Below are 12,478 nucleotides of genomic sequence, written 5' to 3' on the forward strand. Positions count from 1 at the left end.
GGCGAGCGTGCGCCGTGAGGCCCGAGCGCGAGCCACGGGCTGCACAGGCCTGGCACAAATAACACAGGCGCGCGTGCTCGCGCGGCCAGCGGCACAAAGGGGCGGTGCTACGACTCCGCGGAGTCGTGCCCCGCTCCCTTGCGCTCCGCCCCGTTCTTGGTGCTGGGAGCCTTGAGACCGTCCTTCCGCGGGGCTGCTTCATCAACGTGGGGCGAGCAGACGGTTAGCCTGCGGTCGCGGCCCCCATCCCTGCAGCTCCGGGTGCCCGGGCGGCTGCATAGGTCGGTTTCCCAGGCTCGGTCCGGTGCGAGCGGGTTCTACCCTGCGTAGTGCTCGGGGGAGGTCTGCCCGCGCCTGGTGGGGAGGATACGTCTCCTGTCCCACGCGTCTCCGAGCGTGGTCAGAGTCGTGGTGTGGCGATGCTGGCCTCCAAGTCCGAGATCGGTTTACTGGCCGCCGCTGGCTGCTTCAGAACTGTAAGGAAGTTGTTAAAAGTAGCGAGATGTTGGCATTTGTTACACTTCCATTCGTGATGCCACGACTTCGTGCTGGTTGGTGCCACATGCATTCCCTACCTAGTCGTCAGCTGCGTACTTTCTCGGTACTATGATGTGTGCATCGTAACTTTGTTTCCTACTAACGGGGAGGATTGATTCACAAGGGAAGTCACGAGCTGTTCATGTGACCATTCTCATAGTGGACAGCGTGGTTAATTCAACAAGTATGAAAGACTCAAAGGGATTTAGAAACTATGAAAGATTGCAACTGCACAGTAGAAACGAGGATTCATTTATCCGGTGGCTCCAATGGCAGGAAGCAATGAAAAGAGTTGTCTTGACTTTGTTAATATTTGCTTTTAGTTGTTAAAATCATCGCTTTATGCAGACTATATTGTGAAATTTAACTGTTGACATTGTGATAGTAAGTTAACTTAATCAAGGCTGCTTTTCAAGGTTGCAAAATTTGGCTGTTAAACTTTTGTGGCTAGTTGGTAATATTAAATTAGCATTAAAGTTAGTGATGAGTTTTCCCCCGAAAACTTAAGTCTTACCGTTGCAGTTGATGCATTCTGGATGTAGAGTTCGGAATACCATCAGTTCTTTAAGCCAGCTTTTGGAAAATACTTTGTTGATTTGTTTTGAGGGCTAGCAATGTTCTAACCCTGATATGATGGATTTTTTTTTTTCTGTCGGTGTGGTAGGTATAATTTCTGAAATACTTAGCTGAAAATTTAAAGATCTCTATTAATAACAGAATGGTTACAAAATAGTTACAAAACACACTGTTTTCATCTTCTAGTTCTAAACTAGGGACTCTACAATATGGGGGAAAATGAGAGAAAACTATCAGTAACATCCTTTTTAAAAGTTAACTATCACCTTTTTCTTTCTCCCAGGCGGAGCAGCTCTCTGGCAGCATTGAGCAACTGATATTCAAAATAGGACATTTAGCAAGTGTCATCTGATAAACAGGAGTTAATTGCTGCAAGTTGAGTAGATTTATCTGAAGCAGTTGTTGAATCTCCGTACAGGGTTTTGCAAAGGTCTGTTTATCAGATGACACTTGCTAAATGTCTCATTGTTCACCAGCAGAAATTTGTAGTGGGTGGCTAACCCTTGTCTCTGGAGGCAGCTGTCTTGCGGTTATTATTGCAGCAGTATTTACACCTGTAATTCAGAGCAGCTAGATATTCTTTCTGTAAAAACGTTGCTCCCTACTCTTTTCCCTAAAACAAAGGGAAATGATAGTTAGAAGCAACAATTAGGTAGATAGAAGAATACACAGACAACAGTATGGTGGTTACCAGAGGGAAAGGGGGTGGGGGACAGGTAGAAAGGGAAAAGGGGGTCAAATATATGGTAATGGAAGGAGACTTGACTTTCATGATGAGCATACGATGCAATATACAGATGATGTATTTATAGGACTGTGCACCTGAAACATTTTATTAACCAGTGTCACCTCAAGAAATTTAATACAATTAAAAAAGGGTAATGGAAGTAGAAGTGATTATTTTACTCTTCTCACCAACTTTAAAAAATTAAAATACAAAATAAAACCAATTTTTTTGAGTAATAACATGGTGCAGTGTCTATTAAATTTTGTTTTTATTTTACTTAGAGATACATCTATATATTTAGTCAGATTTTTAATTGGAAGTCTTTGCGGCAGTTTCTTAACTCTTCACATTACCAGAAGCTGAGTTTTTATGTATTATATGTGTTCACTGAGAAAAGTAGTCGTTAGAAATCAGCTTAACTAATAACAAATGGAGGAGAAAGAGTAAGCGAGTGCATGTTAGAAATTTGAAATGATTCAGTACCTTGTCAGTTTTTTCAAGTCAAGCCTGATGGTATGAACTTCATTGATGACTAGTAAATTCTTTCCAGTTCTAGAAAGAGGGCAGGTGTTAGCAGTGTAGGCACCATCTAATGTCAGTCTTACCAGAATTTATTAATGAGGTGTCGAAAAAGACATTCATGTACTCTGTACAGCATATATTGATTATTTAATGCCATATAATTATAGGATGTTCTTCATACCTGACTAATTAAGGTGGGCAAGTATAACAATATTTTTAGTAAGAGGTTGTACTAGGAACTTACTTTATCTGAGTTCTTTGATTCATCAGCCAGAAAATAGGAAATTACCACATAGTGAAAGCAGTCCTTAACTGTACATTTTCCTATCATGTGACAATGGCAAGTAACCACATGTTTTTACTTTTTTATTTAAGATTTCGTTTAAAGAGAAACTTCTGGATATATGGTGCATAACTGGTCAGTATTATACATTATTTTGGAAGATTATTTTCAAATGCAAAATAAAAATGGGAATCATTTAAATACATTTTGTCTAAAATATAAGGATTTTTTGTCATTAAAAGGTAACAATTAACCTTCTTGTTAGTATTTTTATTATCTAAAATTGGATTTATCTAATTTGTGGACTTCTCTGCCCTTTGCTTTTATGGATCCAACCAGTTTTGAAGTAGTAGTTAGTAACTTTCAGAATCAAGTTGAAATTCAAATCAGGGGAGCATCTAAGGGTTTTTGGTTTTTGAAGAAGATAAAATGTATAGAAGCATAAGGCTAGTTCAAACAATTTCATAAAGGAAGGACATGAAGCTTATTTAATTTTCACCAATTTTGATAATCATTAAAATTTTCAACTGAATAAAGGTAAAATAAATATCCTGTGAGTAGGATTGTTTTATTATGTTTGTATGGTATCCAAGTCAGCGTGAGTATGTAATGAATATGAATAAGAGAAGGTAATGTAAATATGTCAAATATAAAGTACATAATAATTAGGTATAAACATTTTATATTGATTTCAGTGGTTTACAAACTGTGGTATGAATTGTTACAATGATAGGAAGTTCTCTATCATTTCTCCTTCAAAAGAGAGGATGCCCTTTATCCGAGCACCAAGTCTCATCGAGGAAGTTAGAGAAAAAGTTTCACTGAATTAAAAATTGATTTTTACTTTAATTTTATATTTTTAAGAGTGAATGCTTCCCCAAATAAACTTTATAATATATTGTTTCCTTTAAATTGCTATATTTTGGATATCTAATTTCAGTTAGTAAAGTTTCTTAAAATTAGATTAAGCCATAATTCAGAGTCAATTTTCTCAGTGCTCACACATGAATAATAACTAGGATCAGTGCCATTTAAATTTAGAGGCCGATTTGTTTTATGAAATGTATAGCATCATTATTATTTTCATCCTCCCCACCCCCAATTAAAAGTTCTAGATTCTGGTCGTGGCTTTACTGTCATATAACACTCAGCAAGTAACGTTTGTATTTTTCAGTTTCTTCATCTCTATAATCAGTATTAGATTAAATATGGATCTGTCTACCAATTTCTAAAACAAAAATGCATTTGTTATCACAAATGTCATAGTTTTATATATACACACATGTGTATATATGATCATATCAGAAAACTTACTGGTTGCTAGAAAATAACAAGATTGAGAGCAAAATTTATTTTCTTGGTATTGCCATGTTTACACAGTTACTTTAATTTTTAATATTTTCCTCATGTTAAAAGAGTATAATATCACCAGAAAACCATACTGTCGAGTGGCTAGCTTAGTTTGGAATGCAGTGCTAAGCACACTATTTTTTGTTTGTTTTTTTTGTTTCTGAGTTATCAAATTTGAGATTTTATTGATCCCTGGATGTTAGTTGAAATGCTGAATTATCAGAAAAATGATTTAGGCTAATGGTTCTCAATTTCTTTTTTCTGTTTTTAAGATTTAGTTTGTAAAATATATATTTGTTCATAATCACATTTAATTTTTCATAATCACATTTAATTTTATGATGTAATACCAATCATAAAATCTGTGTCTGAGAATTTAAAAAATAATCAACATAGAGTTGTATCAATTTTTGAATAATTAGACTCCTTTTGGCTTTTTCAATAGTATAAATACTATTTGGCAATTGAGAACCACAGTTCAGATGCTGCTGGCCTTTTTTTTTTAATTGCAGTAAAATACACATGACATAAAATTACCTTTTAATCTATTTTTAAGTGCACTAGTCAGTGGCATTAAGGACATTCACATTTTTGTGTAACCATCATTGCTATCCATCTCTAGAACGTTTTCATCTTCCCAAATGGAAACTCTTCTCATAAAACTTTTAACTCCCTATTCTCTTCCTCAGCTTCTTCTAGTAACCACCCCCTACTTTCTGTTGTATGAATTTGTCTACTCTGTGTACCTCATAGAATAGTGGAATAGTATATTTGTCCTTTTATTTGTGGCTTATTTCACTTAGCATAATGTCTTTGCAATTTATGTTGTAGCATACATTGTAATTTCATTCCATTTTAAGGCTGAATAATATTTCATTGTGTGTATATGGATATATGTGTGTATGTATATATACATATACCACATTTTGTTTTTCTGTTTATCCATAACTGGACACTTAGATTGCTTCCACCTCTAAGCTATTGTGAAGAATGCTGCTATGAACATGGGTGTGCAAATATTTCTTTGAGTTCCTGCTTTCAGTTCTTTTGGACATATACCTAGGAATAGAATTGTTTATCATATGAAAATTGTTTAATATTTGATCAATGGCTATACTTTGTTGATGTTTTATGAAGTCCAGTTAAGTGTTATATGTATGATTGAATAAAGTTGCCCTGGATTCTTTGAATTTTAACTTTTCAAATACCTTTAACCTATTTCTCCTTTGCCCCTAGAATACTTGCCAGCGGTGCTTGTGGCTGCAGCATTTACCACGAAATAACTTGCAGATTACAGTCCTAATCTTACCCCCAAATTTTGCCATGAAATATCTCGCTTTTGTTATTATTTTCGCATTGCTCTAGTATATCCAGTCTTTGGAAGTAAATGACATCATTCTATTTATAGCGTTCTATTTTTAGTAGTGGTATTTCCTTTTATAAGATACGGTAATTCTCGATGGCTGAAAATGTCAAATCCTAGAAAACATAGCATTCCTAAGTGTGATGTTAACATTGTTCTTGAACACTTGTTAGCCAGAGATTCATTTGATGAATCCGATTTATGTGTACATTTGTTACATTAGGATTAGAGACAAGTTCTGCTTAGAGATAACTCCAAGGACAGTTTTTATAGTTTCACCTTGGAAACCAATCGATTTTCTTCATCCTCAAAGAGTGTGTTTATGTAAAATTAAATTAACGCTCTGCTAAACGGGAAATGGGTTAAGAACTCAAAGGACACATTGATTATATTTTGAGTTTAATAGTACTTGAGTGAATTAGCTCTGATTGTTGAACTTTATTATCTGTTTTCTCTAGGAATTTTCTCCTTTGATTCTGTAGAAATTAGACTTGAATAGTAAGGTAGCAATTCAAATAATAGTAGACCTCCGACCATATTTAACAAGTCAGGATTGCCCTTTAAACTACAAGTTTTAGGGTCTCTGCCAAAATCTGAAGAGTTGTCAGGGTTAGCATTTAGCCACTGTACTGAGTGGGAATTTAGTGGCATGGACTATCAAGTATGGACACCACTTTAATTAATTTGCAGTGTTTATAAAACAACAATATAAATTTGCTCTCCACAATATATAATTAGAAGCCTAGCTTCCTAGTGGACCTTGAAGGAGAGGAAATATAAGGCAAAATGGTCTCTAGTGTCCCAGATTTTGAAGCTCGATTTTTTAAAATTAATTTATTTTTTTATGATGGCATTGGTTAATGAAATCCAGTAAGTTTCAGCTGTACACTCTAACAGTAAGGCATATATATTTACATCGTGTGTTCTCCTCTCATAGTTAGATTTCTTTCTGTCACCACATATTTGACCCCTTTTACCCCGTTTACCTTCTTCCTCCCCCTTATCCTCTAGTAACCACTACTCTATTGTCCATGTCCATGAGTCTCTTTGTCTTGTTGTGTTGCCTTTAGGTTTATATCCTACATATAAGTGATATCATGTGATTTTCAACTTTTTCTGTCTGGCTTATTTCACTTAGTGTGATTATCTCGAGGTCCATTCACGTTGTCGCAAATGGCAGTATTTCATCTCTTCTTATGGCTGAGTAACTCTATTGTATATATGTACCACAGCTTCTTTAGCCAGTCATCTATTGTAGGACACTTCGGTTGCTTCCATGTCTTGGCTACTGTGAATAATGCTGCTATGAACATTGGTGTGCAAATATCTTTTTGGATATGGGTTTTCAAGTCTTTGAGGTAAATACACAGTAGAGGGATTGCTGGATCATATGGTAGATCAATTCTTAGTTTTTTGAGGAACTTCCATATTGTTTTCCATAGTGGCTGTACCAATTTGCAGTCCCACCAGTGGTATGTGACGATTCCTTTTTCTCCGCATCCTCTCCAACATTTGTTATTACTTGTCCTGTGGATTATAGCTATTCTAAGAGGTCTGAGATGGTTTCTCATTGTGTTTTGATTTGCCTTTCTCTAATAGCTAGTGATGTTGAACATCTCTTTATATATTTGTTGGCCATTTGTATGTCCTCTAGGGAGAAGTTTCTTTTTAGGTCCTCTGTTCATTTTTTGATCAGATCGTTTGTTTGTTTTTTGTTGTTGTTATTGAGTTGTATGAGTTCTTTGTATATTTTGGATATTAGGCCCTTATCAGAGGTGTTGCTTGCAAATATATGTTCCCATTCAGATGGTTGTCTCTTTACCTTGTTGACTGTTTCTTTTGCTGAGCCGAAGATTTTTAGTTTGATATAGTCTCATTTATTTATTTTAGTGTTTACTTCCCTTGCTTTTGAGGTCAAATTCATAATAATCTTTAAGTCCAAGGTCCTTGAGTTTAGTTCCTATGTCTTCTTCTATGCATTTTATTGTTTCAGGCCTTATATTCAGGTCCTTAATCCATTTTGAGTTAATTTTGAAGTATGGTTATAGACAACAGTCTAGTTTCATTCTTTTGCAGGTAGCTTTCCAGTTTTCCCAGCACCATTTATGGAAGAGGCTTTCCTTTCTCCACTGTATGTCTTTGGCTCTTTTGTCGAAAATTATTTGCCCATATAAATATGGGTTTACTTCTGGACTCTTGATTCTGTTCCACTAGTTCATGTGTCTGTTTTTCAGAGGTTACCATGCTATTTTGATTACTGTTGCTTTGTAGTATAATTTGAAGTCGGGTAGAAATGCCTCCAGCCTAGTTCTTTTTTCTCATGATGACTTTGGCAATTCAGAGTCTTTCATGCTTCTATACAAATCTGATGATTTTTTGTTCTATTTCTTTAGAAAATGCCAATGGGATTTTGATGGAGATTGCATTAAATCTGTGTAATGCTTTAGGTAATATGGTCATTTTAACTATGTTGATTCTCCCAATCCAAGAATATGGAATATCTTTCCATTTTTTGTATCTTTTGATTTCTTTTAATAGGGTCTTGTAGTTTTCATTATATAGGTCCTTCACATGTTTCATTAAAGTTATTCCTAGGTATTTTATTCTTTTTGTTGCAGTTGCAAAATGAAATATTTTTTCAACTTTTTTTCTGACACTTCATTATTAGAGTATGGAAATGCTATGGATTTTTGAACATTGATTTTGTATCCAGAAACATTGCTATATTTGTTTATTGTTTCCAGTAGTGTTCTTGTGGAGTCTTTAGAGTTTTCTATATAGAGAATCATGTCATCCGCAAATAGTGACAGTTTGACTTCTTCGTTTCCTATTTGGATGTCTTTTATATTTTTCTATTGTATGATTGCTCTTTCTAGACCTCCAGTGTTATATTTAATAACAGTGGTGATAGTGGACAATCTTGCCTTGTTCCTGATCTTAGAGGGAAGGTTTTTAGTCTTTCACCATTTAGTATAATGTTGGCTGAGGGTTTGTCGTATATGGCCTTTATTATGTTAAGGTACTTTCCTTCTATACTGATTTTGTTAAGTGTTTTGATCATCAATGGATGCTGTGTCTTTTCGAAGGCATTTTCTGCATCTATTGATATGACCATACGATTCTTATTTTTTAATTTGTTTATGTGGTGTATCACATTAATTGATTTGCATATCTTGAACCATCTCTGTGCCTCTGGGATATATGTTGCTGTATTTAATTCACTAGTATCTTATTTAGGTTTTTCGTATCTGTGTTTTGCATCATGAGAGATATTGGTCTGCAGTTTTCTTTTTTTTGTGTTATTTTTACCAGGTTTGGGTATCAGGATAATATTGGCCTCATAAAATGTGTTGGGAAGTATTGCCTCCTCTTCGATTTTTTTGGAAGAGTTTGAGGAAAATAGGTGTTAAATCTTTGAATGTTTGGTAGAATTCACTGGTGAAGTCATCTGGTCCTGGACCTTTACTTTTTGGTAGGTTTTTGATGATTGTTTCAATTTCCATACTTCTGATCAGTCTATTTAGATTTTCCAATTCTTTTTGGTTCTGTCTAGGAAGATTGTATTTTTCTAAGTACTGGTCCATTTCTTCTAGGTTATTAAATTTGGTGTTATATACTTTTTCATAGTATTCTTGTATGATCTTTTGTATTTCTGTGGTGTCAGTTGTAATTTGGCCTCTTTCATCCCTGATTTTGTTTGTTTATGTCCTTTCTCTTTTTTCTTTAGTGAGTCTAGCCAAGCGTTTGTCAATTTTATTAGCCTTTTCAAAGAACCAGCTTTTTGTTGCATTTATTTTCTCCTATTTTTTTGTTTTCATTTTCATTTATTTCTGCTCTAATTTTGATGATTTCTTTTCTTATGAAGACTTGAGGCTTCATTTGTTCTTCCTTTTCTAGTTTTTTAAGATGAAGCGTTAGTTTGTTTATTTGGGCTCGTTCTTGTTTTTCGAGGCAGGCTTGTAATGATAAGAACTTTCCTCTTATGACCATTTTTGCCTTGTCCTAAAAATTTTGATACGTTGTATATCATTATTGTTCATTTCTGTGTATCTCTTGATCTGTTTTTATTTCTTTCTGACCCAGTTATTCTTCAGTAGCATATTGTTTAATCTACATGTATTTGTGGTTCTTCCTGCTTTCTTTTTATAGTTGATCAGAGAATATGGTTGGTATGATTTCAACCCTCTTATATTTGTTGAGGCTATCTCTGTGTCGCAGTATGTGGTTATTTCTTGAGAATGTTGCATGTGCACTAGAGAAAAATATATAAGCAGCTATTTTGGGATGGAAGGGTCTGTAAGTGTCAGTTATGTCCAGTTGGACTAATGTGTCATTTAAAGACGTTATTTCCTTATTGATTTTACTGTTTGGATGATCTGTCCATATCCAACAGTGAGGTATTTGGGTCCTCTCCTATGATAGTGTGTTAGTCTGTTTCTCCCTTTACGAAGCTCAATTTTTTAGTCTAGTTAATTCCTTGAAAACATTCCTTTGCCCATTAAAATCTCATTAGTTAACCTTAAAAACAGAGCTTGGAATTGAATGAGTGTTAAAAGAGCAGTTGGAAAAATCCATAAAGTGATTATGAAAAATACTGTGTGTGCTGATAGGATATGGTTCAAATCTATTCTGATCAGCTACATTAGGGGATTGCTTGTCTTTTTCATTTGGCTTAAATATCAGACAAAGCAATTTTCTGAAATAAGCTCTCCTGATTCTAAAGAATGTTTTAAAAAATCTGTTCAGTGTAAATTTGAATTCTTTCATTTTGCATTTTTTCTAGAGTTAACTGTTAATTACAGAAATTAAATAGTTTATAAATTAGGGGTGCATCAAATAAGTAGCGATAATCTTAAATAATCCTAGAGTGTATTTTTAAAATTTCTTTTTTGGTATTTCTTGTGGCATATAAGAAAAAAATTTCATTAATTTTTTTGTCAGTAGATAAAGTTTTACCACTCATAACAAACATGTTCCTTTACATGGTTCTTTAGATGTAAAGGTTCCTTTACATGACCCTTCTACAGGGAAAACTTGATTGCTTTGTTCTCGAAGAACCAAGAACTAAGTCCCATCCATTAATCCATCTGTCTTTCTGTCCATTTAATTAATATATAATTGCCTACTGTGTTCTAGGCACCTTGCTAGGTACTAGGGATATTGTGGGGGAAAATAATAGATATGGGACTCTTTTTCTAATCCAGTTTACAGAGTAGTATAGGAAGAGCCAAAGAAACGACCATGGGCTGACATGTTGTGGCAAAAAGAAAAAAAAAACCATCTAGTCGAGAGTAGGGGTGAGAGGGCAAGTTGGATCCCTTCAGAAATGTGGATAGTAATTTATTTGTACACCTGTTTTCCTGACAACATTTATAAGTTCTCTTAGTGGCCTGGTTGTATTCATTAGTGTGTCATTAAAGTTTAGGACAATACCTGGAATGTAGCAGGCCTTCATTTAGGTATTGATTAATCTCCTTGCATGATAATAGAGATAGGGAAGGTATTACAGTAGGTAATTATAATGAAGGTATTACAGTAGGTAATTATAATGACTTTATTATAATGATGAGATGTCTAGGAACTTGTTTTTATCAATTATCCTATGGTAAAATTGGTTTTGTTATGTGTTGTCATTTAAAGTCACAGAACCTATCCATGACGCTGAATTAGAACTTCCTTACTTGCGTAAGAAACGACAGCTTCTTGTGGCTGTTACATTGGATACCTTCCCAGCTCACGCTTAGATGCCCACCTAAAGAATAAGGTTTTAGATACTATTGATACTAAGTGGATGTTCTAAATATTGAGGTCTGCACAGACAATAGTGGGGTTTTAGTAATAATGGTTCTCAGATGAAGAAAGAAATTGTGATGAATGTTTTTATGCCTTGGTTTGGAACTTTTTTTTTTTTTTTTGAGAACTTTTTAAGATTTTATTTGAGCCGGACTGATGACATATGCCAGAGAGCAAGATCTCAAATGCTCCTGGAACATTTTCTTAGTAGATTCTTTTAGGTACAGCTGAAAGGAACATAGAGATATTATACAGTATAATTTTAAGATGTTCACTTGGTTTTCAAATTACAGGTATTTTTGGAGTTGTGCTATTTTAACTGGGTGTTAGAACCACTAGGAAATTATTTTGCTATAAAAATATATTTTTACTATACTCTAAAAAGATGATTTGTTTATGGAAGTAAGTTTTAAATATATACATGATTTTATAAATTTGTTTCTAAGGGGAGATAGGAGAAAATGTCAATCCCTTCCTATCTCTGCCACTCCTTTTTTTAAGTAATAGAAATTGATAAAGGAAAAGTATAAAAAATGCCTGTTTGCATTTTGGAATTTATCCTCAAGGTATTGCTTATTTAAGTAAGTCCTAAGTTTTAACAGTTGGCAAACCTTTAGAGTTGGCTCAGTCTGCAGATAGACTAGTTTTGATGGATGAGGTGTTAAATTGCTTTGAAAAGGAGAGAATGTCTAAATTGCTTTAAGAATATTCTGTAATCGAACAGGTGCCGGTGTTAAAATGGATATGTATGGGATTTAGGCATAGAGCAACAAGTTTTGTTTTATTTTTCTATTAGTGAAATTTAACTGGCCTTGTTCCCCTCTTAATTTTAAAATAAAACAATATATTTTATTTACCTCTGTTACCTTTCTCCCACCCCTTATCCTGCCTTATAGTAAGAATCCTGTCTTCTGTTCAGGTACCTGAGAATCTGTTTCTTTTCTTAGGAAAATGGCAGCCATCTTGGGCTTTTCATCCGCCTCTAGGACCTTGTTCAGTCTCTCCCTCGTCCCTCCTTTCTCCGGTATTTCAAGCTTTCCCTCTCTTTTGGTTATCTAAAGGAGTCTGGTATGCTCCTCCCTGTTATCTCACTTTCACTCCTCAATTTATCCAGGTCTGTTTTTTTCTGTCATTTCCACTGAAAGTATTCTTGAGTTCATCAGTGACCTCCTACTTGCCAGACCAGTTAGCTTTTGCAGGTCTTGTTCTTGCCTTTCCTTGGGCATTTCACAGCCTTCATACCCCCATGAAACATTCTTCTCTTGGTTTCAGTACTACCACTCTCTTCTTCCTCTCCACCCTAGTCCTTGTTGCCACATCTTAGTCA

The 12,478-nt window shown here is 34.9% G+C and overlaps 1 protein-coding gene across 4 annotated transcripts in view; it reads left to right on the forward strand.

The window, feature by feature from the left end:
• The first annotated feature begins 140 nt into the window (after nt 1-140).
• The window catches only part of OSBPL1A (oxysterol binding protein like 1A), a 193,577-nt gene continuing 181,239 nt past the window's right edge, over nt 141-12,478 (forward strand). For 2 of the 4 annotated variants that reach the window (XM_006920023.3, XM_015595746.2), the window contains exon 1: nt 141-281. The gene's annotated coding sequence lies outside the window, so the exon portion shown is untranslated. Of the gene's footprint in view, nt 282-1,466; nt 1,544-2,737; nt 2,781-12,478 lie in introns of those variants that run through there. The other 2 variants (XM_015595744.2, XM_015595745.2) reach the window with 2 other exon arrangements.

Source organism: Pteropus alecto, unplaced genomic scaffold (genome assembly GCF_000325575.1).
Source record: "Pteropus alecto unplaced genomic scaffold, ASM32557v1 scaffold146, whole genome shotgun sequence".
NCBI classification, from domain to species: domain Eukaryota; kingdom Metazoa; phylum Chordata; class Mammalia; order Chiroptera; family Pteropodidae; genus Pteropus; species Pteropus alecto.